This window comes from Notamacropus eugenii, chromosome 2, assembly GCF_028372415.1.
Source record: "Notamacropus eugenii isolate mMacEug1 chromosome 2, mMacEug1.pri_v2, whole genome shotgun sequence".
In the NCBI taxonomy this organism is placed as follows: domain Eukaryota; kingdom Metazoa; phylum Chordata; class Mammalia; order Diprotodontia; family Macropodidae; genus Notamacropus; species Notamacropus eugenii.
This window is the reverse complement of record NC_092873.1, coordinates 157,902,723-157,920,199: the sequence shown is the minus strand read 5'-3', so window position 1 is coordinate 157,920,199 and position 17,477 is coordinate 157,902,723. Positions and strand designations below refer to the sequence as shown.

The 17,477-nt window shown below is 38.2% G+C and overlaps 1 pseudogene; it reads left to right on the top strand.

Moving 5' to 3' along the window:
- The first annotated feature begins 15,570 nt into the window (after positions 1 to 15,570).
- LOC140526489 (large ribosomal subunit protein uL10 pseudogene) lies at positions 15,571 to 16,693 on the top strand (annotated as a pseudogene).
- The last annotated feature ends 784 nt before the right edge of the window (positions 16,694 to 17,477 follow it).

The window sequence follows — 17,477 nt, the reverse complement described above, 5'->3', positions numbered from 1 at the left end:
TCAGGATATAGTTCCAAAAAACAACAACAAAATTCCATTTTCACAATATTACTAGGCACACACTTTACTTTTACCATGTAGGCTGCAGCTAATGTAGAAGAGCCAGTATGTAATTGTTCTCTCACTGGAATTCTCCCATATAATTCAATGAAATGGGAATCTAACTAAATTTCTCATTTTTTTAATGAGGATGAAAATCCTTTTAATTGAATTTTTAGCAAATAAAAAGTGTAGTCTCTGTTTTCTCTTCTTTTCTGTCCAGAACTGGTCAGATCCTGGCACTGCCTGTGCCATGGTCTAGGTTTGCTCCTCCTAGAGTCTAAGGAGCCACTGGGCTCCATCTTGTTAGTCTCAATGTAATGTCTGGGTAGTCCCCTCCGCACTTGAAGGCCTAGCAGGCATTAGAAACTGTATAACTTCTGCATAGTACCCTTTGTTACTGCAAAATGCTCCCATTTCCCCCTGACAACCCTGTTCTTAACTTTTTTTTTTTTTTGGTTAAAAACCATGCCCCTTGACAGCTGGTATATCCTGGAACTTCCTTCAGCACTTCGGTTCTTGTTGTCCTGAAAGAGTCTCCCACTCTTTTATCCTGTTCAACCTGGAGTATTCATTTGCAAGACCTGCTCCCATTTTCCCAATGGACAGTTTCTCCTGGAGCCTCCATTTTGTGGAGGATCCAAACTAGCGTACCTTCATTCTCTTCCCAGACCTGTTTCTTACTTCTGAACTTCATGCATACCAAGTACCTTTATCCTCCAAACTCCTGCTTTTCAGTTCCCTTTTGTATGTTGTCTTTTCCCTTCAGAATGTAAGCTTTTTGAGGGCAGAAACTTTCTTTTGTTTGTATTTGTATACCCACTGCTTAGTACAATGCCTGGCACATATTAAATATTTGATAATACTTGTGTCCTTCCTTTGTCCTTATTTGACTTCATTGTGTCTTTATCTTCATGGGCTTCCACCTTGAGAATCAAAGTTTCAAAGCTATGGGTTTGTATTTGGAGAAACATCTAGAATATACTCTTTCATTGAATTCAGAGAGTCAGATGTACCTTCTATAGAAAACAACACCACTGAACTTCTAAACAATCAGTCAATCAACCAGTTTTTGTAGAGAGGATGATTCAATGCTGATACCCTGGAAGATTCCACACTGATAACTCTCCTTCTATCTGCTATATGCAGTAAGGTCCTAAGAAAAAAAACTGGTCATCCAAATCAGAAATACCAGAATCTATTTAGGGTTGAGGGAGGAGAATTCAGTTTGCACTCTTCTACCATCGTTCCTTCAACTTCCAGTGACCATATTAACAAGGTCCCATTGTTGAAATCTGAGGCTATACATGCTATCATCAATTCTCTAATTATAAAATACATTAACAGACAACCCACATGTTGAACAACAGAGGAAGCTGAGATATGCTAGATATACTCCCCACAAGTGCCCTGCCTCAGAAGGAAAGAAGTACCATCTTTGGGCAGGAAATCAGAGTTACAAGATGGACAGATAGCAAAAGACCAACTAACTGTTTCAATTTAGTTCACTCTAAATGGTATACCTCCTTCTGCTCCCAAATACAAAGAGTCTGTTTTACCCATGGACCTACCAATTCTTGACTTTTTTCAAACATCAAAAGCATAGATTCTAGAAGTGGGAATAGGGACAGATCCTTATCTGAAAATGGAGATATTTTGGACCAAGAACAAACCAGAAATTTTACACTGGTGGTTTCAGCATCCATTTCTTCAGAGGTACTCAGAAAACATCATCGGTGTCACTAATTTAAAACTAGGCTATCGGAATTACAGAGATGCTAGAAACATCTAAGTCATTCAGTAAGGGCTTTGAGATTATCATGTCAGTGGCAAATATGGTGGTTCCATTGTCACAAATGGGAAAGAGACATTGTTATGGGAATCTTTACTGATACTTTCCATTTTCTATTTTTTTTTTGTTTTCACCCTTCTAGTTTTATCCTTATATATTCTTAGGCTGATAGACATTAATCAACTTTCTAGTCAAGATTTTTTAAAATCCTATCCCCTTTTCCCACTGTTTCTTGATGTTTCATGAGGACATAAGTCTAACCTCATAATTTTTTTGGTTTAGGAAACTGAGGCACAGAGGGGTTAAGTGATTTGTCCAAAGTCATATAGGCAGACAATGAAAGATGTGCAATAAAAGCCCAAGTTATTTTTTATTTCACCGTTTCATTACCCCTCAGTCCTCCAATTCTCTCCACCAAAGTCCTTTGCACTATCCAATGACTCAATATCAGCCATAGAAATTGTTTTGTTGATAGAAGTAGCATAAATGAAGATAAAATGAATTACTACTGTGCTGTGAGAAATGATGAACTGGATGATTTTAGAAAAACATAGATAGACTTACATGAAAAAATGCAGAAATAAGTAGAACCAAGAAGATATTAAATATAGTAACAGTAATATTATTCTTAAAACAACTATGAACAAGTTATTCTGAATATTATAGTCAAATCAACAAAAAGGACCTAGGAAGGAAGATGTTTTCCACCCCCAGAGAAAGAATTGATAAATAGAAGGATGCAGAGTATGGTTTTACATATGTATACATACATATACACATGTGTGTGTGTGTGAAATGGTAACTTTCTCTAAGGTGAAGTGAGGAGAGGGGGAGAAAAAGTTTGAAAGTTAATATCTAGCAAAAAATTAGATTAAATTTAAAAATAAAGAAGCTGCATTACTATCTGCTATACTGCTCTTATTGACCTCTAGGTTTTTCTATCTTACTTGTAAGTGAAATCTGCTATATGTGTTTTCTCCTCCTGGTAGAATGTGAACTTTTTGAGAGCAAGGATTGAGTCACTTTTCTCTTTGTATACCCAATCATTTAATAATTAATAAATGCCTTTTTACTCTTTCCTAACTGATACTGTTCATAACATTTCACTATCCTCTTCTGTAAAATTCTACAAAAGAGTTTATATTCCAAACTATTGTTACCCTTGGTTTCAATATATCTATGACAAGAATATGAAGCACACATTGATTAAGGTGATTTCTATACTCTTGGTTTCTTTCTTGTGGACACTGAAATATAGCAATTAAAATTCTTTAGAAAATAGTAATTGTCTGTCAATATCTTTCCTTATATCCATTTCCCAGGTTGTAGCTTTAGTAGCTTGTTTAAACAGGTCAAGTTGAAATTGCCTCTTTTTATCAATTTTATTCTTCTATTTTTTTCTCTCACCTATTAATGGATAAACTGTACTTTTCTGATTCACAAATGACTCTTCTATCAGAAACCAATCAAGATTTGTCTGTTAGAGTATATCCAATTTTTTGTTATGTCACTTGTAATGTCCAGTGCCTTTCAGCTTTCTTCTTGTAGATAGTGTATTTGCTGTATAGCCTTTTGCTTCTCTTATTTCTTTCTTCTTAAGCTTTCCAACATCATCCTTCTCTATGCCAATCTTTGCATTAAAGACACAAAGCTTTCAAGTATATGTTGATTTAATTTAGAAGGTCTCATGAGGTCCCACACAGATTTTCTTCAACCTCATAGGGTCATTAGGATTATAGATTTAGAGCTGGAAGTGACCTTAGAAGTCATCAAATCTGACCCCTTCATTTTATAGTGAAAAACCAGTGCTCCGGAGTGGTAAGTAACTTGCCTAGAGTCACAAAGTGAGGTAGGATTTGAACCTATCACTTCTGGACTCCAAGAATTCCATATCATCTGAAGCAGATATTTGTGTGTAACCATTATCATCATGGTGTTTTGTTTGTGTGTTTGGTGAATGCTAATCATGAGCACTGAAATACTAGATCACCAAGTGTCTGATGAAATGATATTTCTTGTTGTCTTTGGACACATAATGAAAACAAAGCCTGAAAACTCCTTTTTTTTGTCTCTCTAAGGAGAAATAGCCAACAACCTTTCCAGTTAGCTACAACTTACTTTTGCTTCATGTTTCATTTGTTTCAAGAACGTCAAAATCAATATTTCATTTCGTTTCATTGGTAACACATTTAAAGTAAAAACAGCTAAGTTAATATTTATAGACAGTCTAAAAACCATGTGATTCTTAGCAGTCTCTTCCTTGTGTTATGCTTCATCAGTTTTCCTTAAAAAAAAGTAAATAAATAAAAAATAAAAACATTCACAAAGCACTAAGGAACCTTTTATATTTTTCTTCATTTTGTGGGTTGACATGGCCAAAGAATCCATGACCAAATGGCAAGTCATTTGGTAACAGTAACGATGAGTCTCTCTATACTTACCTAGGCTGGGCTGTGGATGGTAGTCATATTGTGTCCCAGAAATTCTACAGAAAGTCCCTAACAGTGAATGTTATCAGCTCCATTTTACAAATTAGAATCTTAGACTTAATTGTGGAAGCTAAATTACTAAAATTCAATGTAGGCTAATAGATTTAGGACTATAAAGGAGTAGATCATGGAGTCCAGTGTCCTCTTCTTAGAGATGAAGAAATTGAGCCACAGAGGTAAGATACTCTTCCTTTAAAATGTCTTTCTTTAAAATTAAATAGTAGTTCATTCATTTACTAAACTTTTTATCGAGGATGTGCTATAACCTTAGCTCTGTGCTAATATTTCCATAATTCTCTGTAAAGGAGTCACTCTGCGTCATGAGGCCTCATGCATAGCTTCTAAGAAATTTGCTCTTTCTCAGAACTAATGGGGAAATTTTGTTTTGTCTTACTTATAACTGTACTTTATGTGGAAATCACTAAATCTGACTTAATACAACTAAACCTGCTAAATCTCAGGATTCTCCTCTCCCCCTTCTCCTTCATTATGGCCCTGAACAGCCAAAGTATACTCTACCGTTATATTTAATGGTAATTAAAAATCATATTTAAGAGTACAGTCAATTTTCCAGGAATGGTAGCCTGAGTTTAGGGTATTTGTCCACTTTTCCACATTCCTCTTCTTGCTGTCAATATGTTCCCCATTTTATTACAGAGGGCAAGACTTGCCAAATTTTCTGAAGAATTGTTGGGTGCCTATCAATTTTCTTTTTGTGTTGTTCAGTCAGGTCTGACTCTTAATGACCCCACTTGGAGTTTTCTTGACAAAGACATTGGAGTGGTTTGCTATTTCCTTCTCCAGTTCATTTTACAGATAAAGAAACTGAGTCAAACAGGGTCAAGTGAATTCCTCAGGGTTACACAACCAGTAAGATCTAAGACCAGATTTGAACTAATGAAGATGGATCTTCCTGACTTCATGGCCCAGCATTCTGTACATTGAACCATTTAACTGCCTCCCAGCATCAGGAACATACGCTAGAATGGTACCTTGTGTTGGAAGAGGCCCCTGTAGTCCCAATTCACCATTCTCATTGCTATTTCCACTAACGCTTGGTGGGTGGCAGGAAGACATACTGCTTTTCCCATATGGGAAGGAATTTTGGAAGCATTTGAAAATATGAGTGAAAAAAGAGCTTAGACTTGCTTTGCTTGGCCCCAGAAAAGAGAATGGAGAACAAGAGGGTGGGGGGTGGGGAACTGCAGGGAGGCAGATTTAGACTTCCTCTAAGGAAAAACTGCCTGTCATTTAGAGCTGTCCAAAAGTGAATTGTATTGCTTAAAAGTAGTTCTCCTCCTGCCACTCTAGAAGTCTTCAAAGAGAGTCTGGATGACCACTTTTCAGGGATTTTGTAGAGCAGATTCCCGTTTCAGGTAGGGTCTGGGCTAGATGATTTTTTTTTTCCTTTCCTCTCTAAGACTGTGACTCTGAATCCATGACTGTACCATCCACCCCAACCCCCCTTTTAGCAATTGAGGAATCCTGCTACAAATAACAGGATGTAGACTCTTTGGGGCAGATACTGTTTCATTTTTGTCTATGTATCCTCTACTCCTAACCCAGGACTTGATACATAATAGGTGCCCGACGTATATTTGTTCATTGATTGTTGGATTTCAAATCAATTTTTCTTTTCATTAGTTCGTATCTTTTGGAATATTTGAATAGTAGAGCTTGCCCAGATTGTTAATTATTTGTATTATTTCTCATCTAACCTTGCCCATATCCTTTGTATTTTAAATGTAGGAGACTTTCAAATTTTATTTTTTTTAAAGTTGAGTCTATCCTAGGATTTTTTGTACTCCATCATCCCTCACATCATCACCTCTATCCATATATACGCATTTCTTCTCTGATACATACTGGGATAGGATAGCATTTGTTTTGGATGAACAGAAAGGCCGGTTTCCTCATGTGAAAGATTTGTGTTCTATACCTTTTCCCCAGTAATTTATTAAAGGGATGTGGGGGATGGGAGGTGGGAGAGCTATGTTCCTTATAAGTCTGGCTCTAGAGCTCTTTAGATTTGAAATAACTTTACAGCCCAATTTTGCATCAAAAGATTCTACTTTTTTTTTTTTAAAAAAAAAGACATCTGAAATGAAAAGCTGTTAGATTGTTCATGCAATGTGCTTTGAGGAACAGCTTTACACAGATGGACGACCATAAAAATGATGGCCTGTTATCTTGTAGCCTGAGCTATACTCTCTGAAGCATGAAATCTTGATATTAAATCAAGCTGTACCTGGTTCCTCCAGAATGAATCCTTCCAAGTTCTTGACCTCTACGCTAGTGCTGTTTCATTTTAGGCAGAATTCCAATGGGGAAGGGGAAGATGCCTGGGATCCACAGAGAGAGACAAATTGAGAATGACATTGTGCCTTTGAACTGGCCTGTTGGAATATTTTTATTGAATTTAGGAGTGCCAGAAAGTAGTTAAAGTTAAGTGTAATGACACCCTCTCACAAATGCACATTTATTTAAGTTCATTTAGTATACACTATTTCCACCACTCTACAGTGCCATTTCTAGGTGAGAAAAGATAGCAAAAAATACCTCTGAGGTAAGAATGAAGTATATGTAGTACAATAAATTTGGGGACTGTTGTCTCTCTTAAATAGTAATCTGAGTAGCATTATTTGTGAATATGGTAGGCACATATTTGAGGCAGCTAGGTGGCACAGTGGATAGGAAGCTAGGCTTGAAGTCAGAAGATCTGAGTTCGAATCTGTCCTTAGACACTATCTGTGTGATTCTGGGCAAGTCACTTAACTCTCAGTTCCGCATTTGTAAATGAGTTGGAAAAGGAAATGAGAAACTCTTCCAGTATCTTTGCCAAGAAAACACCAAATAGGGTCACAAGGAGTCAGACATGACTGGAATGACTGAACAACAAGCACACTGCAGCATACTTCAAAAGGCAATGTAGTATAATAGCAGAGTAATAGATTTGTAACAAAGATGGTGGCATTGTGGGACAGTGGAAAGGGTGCTGGATTTGAAGTCAGAGGGCCTGACTTCAATCAAAAGTCTTGACTCTGACACTTATTACCATCAGTACCTCTAAAGATTTCAGTTTTCTTATCTATGAAACAAGGAGGTTAGACTACAATTATCAATTGGCAAACTATGGTCAGAGGGTCAAATCTAGCCCACTACCTGTTTTCATAAGCCCTGGGAACTAAGAATGGTTTGGCCATACAAAAATAGGCCAAGGGTCAAATTTAGCCCATTGGCCATGGTTTGGTGACCCCCGGTGTTGATGATCCTTGATAGCCTTTGAATCTTTTAATAGACCTGGGTTCAAATCTCAGCCTCAAGATGAGCTGCATAACCTTAGGCAAGTCAATATCTTAGGTAAGCATCAATTTTCTTATATGTAAAATATGGTTAATAATATTCACATTACCTACCTCACAGGGTCATAGTGATGAAATAGCTGGATCAACCTTAAAATGATAAGAAAATGGGAGTTCCTTAATCCAACCATTCTGGAGAGCATTTGGAACTATGCCCAAAGGGCTATAAAGTTGTACATACCCTTTGACCCAACAAAATAATTTCTAGGTCTGTATCCCAAAAAGATCACAAAAATGGGTAAAGAACCCACATGTGCAAAAATAGTTATACCAGCTCTTTTTGTCATGGCCAAAACTGGAAATTAAGAGAATGCCCAACAATTGGGGAATGGGTAAACAAGTTGTGGTATGTGAATGTAATGGAATACTATTGTGCTATAAGAAGTGATGGGCAGGTGGACTTCAGAAAAATCTGGGAAGACTTACCTGAACTGATGCTGAGTGAAGTGAGCAGAACCAGGAGAATTTTGCACACAGTAACAACAACATTAAACAGTGGTGGACTTTGATAGACTTAGTTCTTCTCAGCAATGCAAGGATCTAAGACAACAATAAGGGACTCATCACGGAAGGTGATATCTACACACAGAGACAGAACTGTGAGGCCTGAGTGCAGATGGAAGCATATTATTTGCTGTCTTTTTTTGTTTTGTTTTGTATCTTGTTTCTCATGGTTCTCCCCTTTGGTTCTGGTTCTTCTTTACAACATGGGTAATGTGAAAATGTGTTTAATATGAATGTATAGGTAGAGCCTATATCAGAGTGCCTGCTGTCTTGTGGAAAGGGGAAGGAAAGGAGTAGGAGAAAATTTGGAACCCAAAATGTTACGGAAATAAATGTTGAAAACTAAAATTAATTTTAAAAAAAGAAATGAGAATTCTTATTGTCACTTGTACATATTTTGGTAGAATGGTGCCTATGAGATGAAAGTTACAAAGTAGATAGAATACCAGTAATCCTTTCCAGAAAAATAAATGATGATATAACTTTAAATCCTGGACTTAAAGTCAGGAAGAATTGAATTTGAATCTTCCCTCAGACTAAGATTAGGTAGTGACACCTGACCAATCACTAAACCTCTCTTAACTTCAGTTTCCTCATCTGAAAAATGAGAATGATAATAGGCCCTGCCTCACACAATTGTTATAGAATCATATGAGACAATTTATGTAAAGTACTTTGAAAACAAACCTTAAAGAATTATGTAAATATTAGGTGGCTTTATTGTTATCTTAGATGGCCTGGAAATCTAGCCTTATGATAACTGCATGAGTTTAAGGGCTACTTGATATTATTTCTTGTCTGGGTTTCTCAATCATTCCTGGTGACCATAACAGGTTAGCAAACTAGGTCATCCACTTAACCCCTACCTACTATGTGTCTATGTGTACTTTCCAAAATCTCAGTCTGGTTAGTTAGTCTATTTGATTAATTCATGGAATCCTAGATCACAGTTCCAAGGCTCTCAGAGACCATCTAGTTCAACCTTCCCTACTGATGCCATTGCTTCTCTTTCAGAACAAAAGATAAACAATCTTCATTTCACAAATGAGGAAATTCAGGCTCAGGGAGGTTAATTAAGTAAGATAGAATAAGTTGTCAGCTTCAGAGGTGGGCTTTGAACCTAGAACTTCTGACTTCATAGCCAGTGCTCTTTCTCTTATGCCACAAAGCCATGATAGTGAGTTGGCTTCCATGTAGGTTGTACCATGTAGGATTGTGATTTGCTTCATTTCATGCACTACCATCTCATAAATATTTTCTAGTGATCACAAGGTGCAGGTGCAAATCCATGAGGACAATGTGTTTTGAGGGTAGTTCAACACAATGAACTTTGCTATTTGAAGGTGACAGGCTATGATTTTCCATTCACTGAACTAGACCAAATACAAACATTAGTCCTTAATAAATACAAATGTTAATCCTTAACATAAATATGGACATAGCTTAAGAAACAGAGGTGAACTCTGCATGGTGATAGGGAATGAGTTAGTTATTAAGAATGAAATCTGGAATATTAATCGTAAAATTAGCTTCAGCATCCATAATTGGTGGCTACTATTCTATTCAATGGATCATATGTGCACTTGTCATTTCAAATTATTTTTAGTGGGCCTGATCCTATCACAGAGTAATTACACCCTGGGAATGCATTGCTCACCTTTTGGAGGTTAACACATTTTGGACTCCAGGTGTATCATTTAAGGTAAGAATTTACTAATTGGCTCCCATATGGCCTGACCACGTAACAGGTATACTACTTTAATTTTCCATGGGTAATTTTCCATGGCAAAGTTTTATTTAGCAAAAGCTCATTCCTACTTTTATAACTATTTCAAAAAACAGTTACCTTATCCATGATTACACTTTTTAAATTGTTCCTGGAGTTTAGATTTTGTTTTAAATGATGGACTCCATTAAAAGCTCAACTTATGACAATGTAGTCTCTCCTATTGACATTTTATACATTGTCTCCAACAGGTTGTCTTTGTTGACAGTAATCTGAAGAAACAGATCACCAAGGCTCTCATTAGAGAAGAACTTGACAGCAACCAAAAAGTGATTGCCATTTACCAGACACCATATTCATAGACAGAAAGAGGAGGTGTTAGAAATGGGTAGTTTTTCTTAAGAATAATTCTGTGAAGGATTCAAACTCTGAATTTATACTCTAATCCATCCAATGTGTTTTTAATCTAGGAGGTCTGTTTGGAAGAGCTTTGGCATTTAAGTGGTTCAGTACATAGAGTGGTGGGTCTGGATTCAGGAAAATCTGATTTCAGATCTGACTCTGGCATTTCCTAACTGTGTGATCATGGGTGAGTTTCTTTTTGCCTCAGTTTTCTCAACTGTAAAATGGGGATAACAATAGCACCTCCCTGACAGGGTTCTTGTGAGGATCAAATGAGATAATATTTCTAAGAGTTTTAGCACAGTGTCTGGCAAATACTGGGAACTTAGTAAATGTGTAATAAATACTTCTACCCCCTTGGAAGAGCACTAGATTTGGAGTCAAATGCTCTGGGATTCAAATACAGGCTCTGCTACTTACTATTCTTGTGCCCTTTGGTAAATCATTTCTCCTCTCTGGGTCTCAGTTTCCTCATTTATAAAATGGAAAAATATTACTTACACTACTCATATCATCTGTGTATCTGTGTTCATTCTTCGTTGCCAAAGAAGACCACGCCATCAGAGAAATGATGACATGACTTGCACTTGACTTAGTTTTGAGTGAGGGAGGGCTGTGCAGGTCACCAGCCTCACTTCTCCTCCAGAGCCATCTGCATCCAGTGACCAGATATTCATCAGGATGACTAGAGATGACCCAGGATGAGGCAATTAAGGTTAAGTGACTTGCCCAAGGTCACACAGCTAATGAGTGCCAAGTGTCTGAGGTGAGATTTGAACTCAGGTCCTCCTCACTTCAGCACTGGTGCTCTATCCACTGCATCACCTAGCTGCCACATTCATATCATAGAATTATTATGAAGATAAAAATGTTTGTACCATAAATATACACTTTTTTAAAAAGCACTTACTGTATGTAGGGCATTGTCAAGGGCACTGGGTGGAGGAATGTGAAAGAGACAGAAGTCTACCTTAAAAACATTACCAGTTAAATGAAGGAACTAAAAATTGTGCAAAACAATTCATCACTACTAAATAAGTCAAATACAAGACTGAAATCAAAGATGCTAAGGGAAACCAGAATTTAAAAAATTGTGCAAAATCAGATGTTAATCAGAATTAAAGAGAAGTTAATTGTTTAGATGAAATTCAAATGCTCCTATTTTAATATTGAGCCCTGTAATGAAGATGGCACTGCATCAATGCTATAATCTGCTTTGATTTCTAGAAAGCATAGGAATTATCCAACAGTGTAATGGAGAAGCCAGGTCACAACTTTTTTCATACTAGTAACTGGTATATTTGATAGGTCAATGAAGATGTAATAAATATGATTTGACAGATGTACAGATAGGAAATCTAATTGATTATTCCTTCTTTTCATTTAAGTACTTAAACAACATTTGAAAATGCTTTCACTGAGAAAGGGAGAAAAGTGAAAAACTATAGGAGAGTGACCATCTCCCTGTCATGTTTATTGTTCTTAAGTGAGAAGATTTTTAGCCCCTGATCTTCCTGCCTTGGTATGCCTCTTTCTGAGATAAATGAGATTTTCAGGAAATGGACTATGAAGAATGATTAAAGGAAGTAATATGTGGGTCCTCAAAAGACAAGGTCATGTTATAGAGAAGATACAATTCTTGCATGAGACTTCTAAAAGAATGTTATAGTGTGGAAAGTAAAGGCTAAGCTGCTACTAGTAAGAGTCTAAACTTTCAGATTAAAAAAAAGTGAACCACTACACTGAACGGCTAAGAGAAACTTAGGGGCTGAAAAGCATGGGAAGATGGGGGAGTTAGGTATTCAAGATATACATTTACCAAATGGCATAGTTTCTTCCCCCCCAAAAAATGATGAACCATTACTTTTTACTACTCTGAGATTCCTGAAAGTATAACACATAAGATTGTTACAAAATCTGTAAAATGCTTGAGCACTCTTGAAACAGTTTCATTGAAATTGATCTGAATTGCATAGTCAAGATGGTACCATGAAGAATGGAAAGAATTCCAAATTTCCTTCAAGGTTCTGCTCATGTGGATCTCATAATAGAAGCCGTTCATCATCAACCTAATTCTTAGTCCTCTAGCTAATATTTATTTGTTATTTTATCACTCCCTTCCCCTGCTGAGTAGAATCTAAGTTTTTTGAGGGCAAGTACTGTTTCTCATTTAGTCTCCATATCTCTAGTTCTTACCACAATGCCATGTACACAGTAAGCACTTAATAAATACTTATTAGATTTCATTAGAGCCTTGTAGGAAGAGCGAGGAAGATTGAGCTGTAGTCTTAAATTTGCCCTTAAGTAGCAGTAACATCCTGGACAATTTCCTTAATTCTTCCAGCTGGATCACTAATCTATAAGGTTTCTTCTAACTCTGTGAGCATCGTGAAGGTAGTGATGCCTTCTTCCATCTATTCTATAGAGCTTCAAAGGGAAAGTATTTGTGTTAAGTCTAATAAAAATGCATCCTCTTTTTCTTTGTTTTAAATGATATTAACCAAGGTAATATAGGGGGAGTCCAAAAAGTCTTCATGCATTTTTAAGTTTTAATCACTTAAGTGAGTATTAGGACTTAAAATGGATCAGTGACCCTGGGTTAGACTCCCAGACTTTCAACAAGTCACTTCCCTATCACGGACCTCAGTTTCCTCATCTATAAAATAAGGAGGCCAAGCCAGATAATTGTTTGTAGTCCTTTCCAGCTCTTAAGCCACAATCCTGTGACCTAATAAGTCATAAGAAGATTATCAGTCTTCACTGGCGGAGGGTTTCTACCAAGACTTCACCACACTGATGAAATCATAAATCCTTTCTCCAAGTCTTTAAATAATGTTTCCTTAATCATCAATACTTTGGTGATTGATGTGCCAAAGACAAATTAGTTGGAAAATCTGGACAAAGTCCAGCTCACTCTTCTTTGTAGGTTTTCCCTAAAGAAGGGGCTTCTTTCTAAGTGGAGGAATTAGTTTGGGTAATTAATTTTTGGCCACTGTTTCTTATATTTGGAATGATTATCAGGAATAAAACATAAAAGGCTAAGTATGACTAGATGATTCTGTGGTCACCTTAGACCCTGATTCCATCTGTTTTCTTTAGGGTCCTCTCTGGATCTCTCCTCCCCCTCTCATAGACATCATTAGGTTTAAAGCATGGCTCACTGGAACACTGCAGGGCTCCAGCTGCTGGCTTCCTATTCCTCTCTACCCAAGGCTCACACAGGCCAACTATGCATAACTGTTGGAGGGCTGGGCTGCATCAGGAGGGTGCACTTGAGTGATGGGTGGGCCAGCGGTGTGTGGCAGATTTGCCACACATGAGAGCTCTGGAGGGAAAATCCTGCTGAAGGGAGGTTTTGAAAGGCTTCAGAAAAGACAGCACATGCATTTCTGGATTCATAAATTGTCACACTGAGCCGATGATCTCATTTTAGTGATATTTGTTATTGAAAGGACTGTGGATAACAACTTGTCTTATAATGGTTTCATGATGTCCTGGTAAACAATGTCAAATTTGTCCAGGTCTCTGACGTTTTAAGCTAACTTAAATTTTTACCCCCCAAAAAGTCCTCAGGGTACTTTGTTTGAAAAGCAAAATATAAGAAATGCAAAAGAAGCACTTGAAAAAGAAACCTAAATGGTTGCACACAATGAAAAGGATTTTTTCTTTTTCTTTTTGTTGTTGTTGTTATTGTTGTGAACTACATCCCAGTGTATGTGAGGTTATTTTTATTTTGTGTGTGCTGCAGTGCTCAACATTTTAATCACCACTTCCTCAATAAAATGATTGGAAATCGTCCATCTTGCCATTAGCACTTGCAAAATAACTGTTAACAATATGCTATCCAGACACAGAAACTTTATAATTAATGTTGGAATAGGCTTCAAAGTCTAGTGACTAAAATATATCCTATAAAAATTACTGGACTTCATTCAATGCTGTTCTGCTGTTTTAATGTTCAATAAATGTGTTGAGGGGGAGATATTTGGCAACATCAGTTAGTCACTCTGGCAAGGAGACGAGAGATGCTGGAGGGTTGGTTTGCTGTTGCATGGCAAATGCACCAAATACTTGCTAGGCTTCAGTGTAGTCTCTGAAAAGTCAAGGAGATCTGGCTAAATGCAACTCCCCAATGTGTTTCTGTATAGTCATTCAAAGACTCCATTCCCACCTTGTCAGTGTTTGAGGGGCTGGGGCAGGCTCCATTTAAGCAATAAAAACTACAGGCCATGTACATATATCTGGGTGATTATAGCACAACTCAAATTGTGTTGTTAAGTCAGGAGGCTGGAGGCCAAGTGTCTTAACTGCATGAGAAGTGCAATATTGGCGCTGAAATACACTGCCTGAAGTGTCTTACTGCTGTCATGAAATGGAATTTCTACAGTACATTAAGAAAAGGGAAACACTTAGGCCAGTGGATTTAAAATAGCCATGAGTATGACATCACTGACAGCTAATCACAACTCTAATTGCAACCAGAGTTCTGAGGCTATTATATAAAATGTCTTAGCAGACACAACTGAGCATCTGAGGAAGAACAAACAGTATGTCATGGAATGAGTCTTCAGTAGCATGGACACTGTGGCAATAATGGCAAGGGTGGAGGGTACTCCAGGAGACTTTAGGCAACCCCATCATCAGCAAGGATTCTAAGATTGTTTTCCTACTATGTGAAAATGAGCCCACAAAGACCACAGACTTCTTCTTAGATGAGAGGTAGAGACTATGGATTTGGAATGTGGCATACTTGTCAGAAGCAGTTGCCATCTTGGATCATGGGAACAAAAAATCATGGCTCTCAAGCTAGAAGGGATCTCAGAATCTTTTTAGTCCAGACCCCCCACCTCATTTTACAGAGAAGAGACTGAGGATCAAGTAACACGGATCCTTTGACTCAAAAATCAGTTCTCTTTCCCTTGTAGCTTGCTGTCTCCTCAGCTTTTCCTAATTCTTTTTGCATGTTTCAATTGCATTTCAAAGGAAGAGAGACAGGAGAGAAAGGGTTAAGGGAGATAACTCATGAAAAGGTAAAAGGCAATAATAAAATTTAGAGAGGAAATATGGTAAAGTAGAAAGTGCTTTATTCGGAGTTAAGGAACCTGGATTTAAATCCTATCACAACTACTTACTACCTATGTGGCCCTGAAATAGCCAACATCTCTGAGTCTCAGTTTCCTTGTCTATAAAAGGGTTGGACTAAATTGGAGGCATCAAACACAAATAGATATAGATCTTTGTAAGAGTTGAATATTGGCTTAAAAAAGAATTAATATTCCCCAGGCGTCCTCGTGCAAGAGACATCGTCTTTAAACCCCGCGTGGCAATCCCTGAAGCACCGCCGAGATGCCCAGGGAAGACAGGGCTACCTGGAAGTCCAATTACTTCCTGAAGATCATCCAACTTTTGGATGATTATCCAAAATGCTTCATTGTGGGAGCAGTCAATGTGGGCTCCAAGCAGATGCAGCAGATCCGGATGTCCCTCCGTGGAAAGGCCGTCGTATTGATGGGAAAAAACACCATGATGCGCAAAGCCATTCGTGGTCATCTGGAGAACAACCCTGCCCTGGAGAAGCTGCTGCCTCATATTCGGGGGAATGTGGGCTTTGTGTTCACCAAGGAGGATCTGACTGAGATTAGGGATATGCTTCTGGCCAATAAGGTGCCAGCTGCTGCCCGTGCTGGTGCCATTGCCCCATGTGATGTCACTGTGCCCGCCCAGAACACTGGTCTGGGTCCCGAGAACACTTCCTTCTTCCAGGCTCTGGGTATCACCACCAAGATTTCCAGGGGCACCATTGAAATCTTGAGTGATGTGCAGCTCATTAAGACTGGAGACAAAGTGGGTGCCAGTGAGGCCACTTGGTTAAATATGCTGAACATTTCCCCGTTCTCCTTTGGGCTGATCATTCAGCAAGTGTTTGACAATGGCAGCATCTACAACCCTGAAGTGCTGGACATCACGGAGGAGACTTTGCACCTTCGGTTCTTAGAGGGTGTCCGTAATGTTGCCAGCGTCTGTCTGCAGATTGGCTACCCAATTGTTGCATCAGTACCCCACTCAATCATCAGTGGGTACAAGCGAGTCTTGGCTGTAGCTGTGGAGACAGAGTACACCTTCCCACTTGCTGAAAAGGTGAAGGCCTTCCTGGCGGACCCCTCCGCATTTGCAGTGGCCGCCCCTGTGGCAGCTGCCCCAGCTGCTGCTGCACCGGCTGCTGCCGCTCCAGCCAAGGTGGAAGCCAAGGAAGAGTCGGAAGGGTCTGATGAAGATATGGGATTTGGTCTGTTTGATTAGCCCACGGGAAACAACTATTTCAGCCAGTTTATTTGTGAAACAAAGAAATAAAAATGCTCATTTATCTCAAAAAAAAAAAGAATTAATATTACCTGTGTTTTATTGTAGTTTTATTTATTTTCTTAAACATTTCCTAATTGCATTTAAATCTGTTTTAACTTTACTGGAGAATTTTGTGGACCATAGGTCCCCTCAAGTTTGATACTTCTAGACTAGATGACACCTAACATTGCCTGAAATCTTTGAGTCTCTGAACTTTAAATTTTAAAAAAGGACAATGCAACAGATTCTCTGGGAAAGTCACCTATGATACTTTCATTCCCACCAGGATTCATACAACTGTCTTTTAAAAAAAAATTAAGAGACCAAGCCCTGTATATGAACAAATGAAATCCAGCTCAGATACCCTAGAGGAGATGAAAGAGTATAATGAACTGTGAGGACTGTGGTGGGTCATATGTTGCTTCTGATCCAAGCACGAAATTTCCAGTGATATTGATTCTACATAACCCAGAAGGACTGGAGTCTGTGTGTGATCATAAGGACTCCATTCAAATGTTACATCTGAATCCACCTAACACCACAAAGTGGAACATGCGTTTTAAGGTCCGTTTAAGCAGCCACTATAAAATGTTGGCCATACTAAAAACACACATGGAGGAGGAGGTCTGTTAAGAAGGTTGCCATAACAACGTGCATAGCATAAGAAGTAAGACAAAGAGGGGTTGTCACGGAAGCCAGAGATTGTAGGTCTAGTGGTTAGTCTTGCTCATGATTTTACCACTGACTTTGGTGTACACTTTCATTTTCCCTATTTCACTTGCCTTATTGCTCTGAAAGTCAATACTGTCCTTAGACTTCTC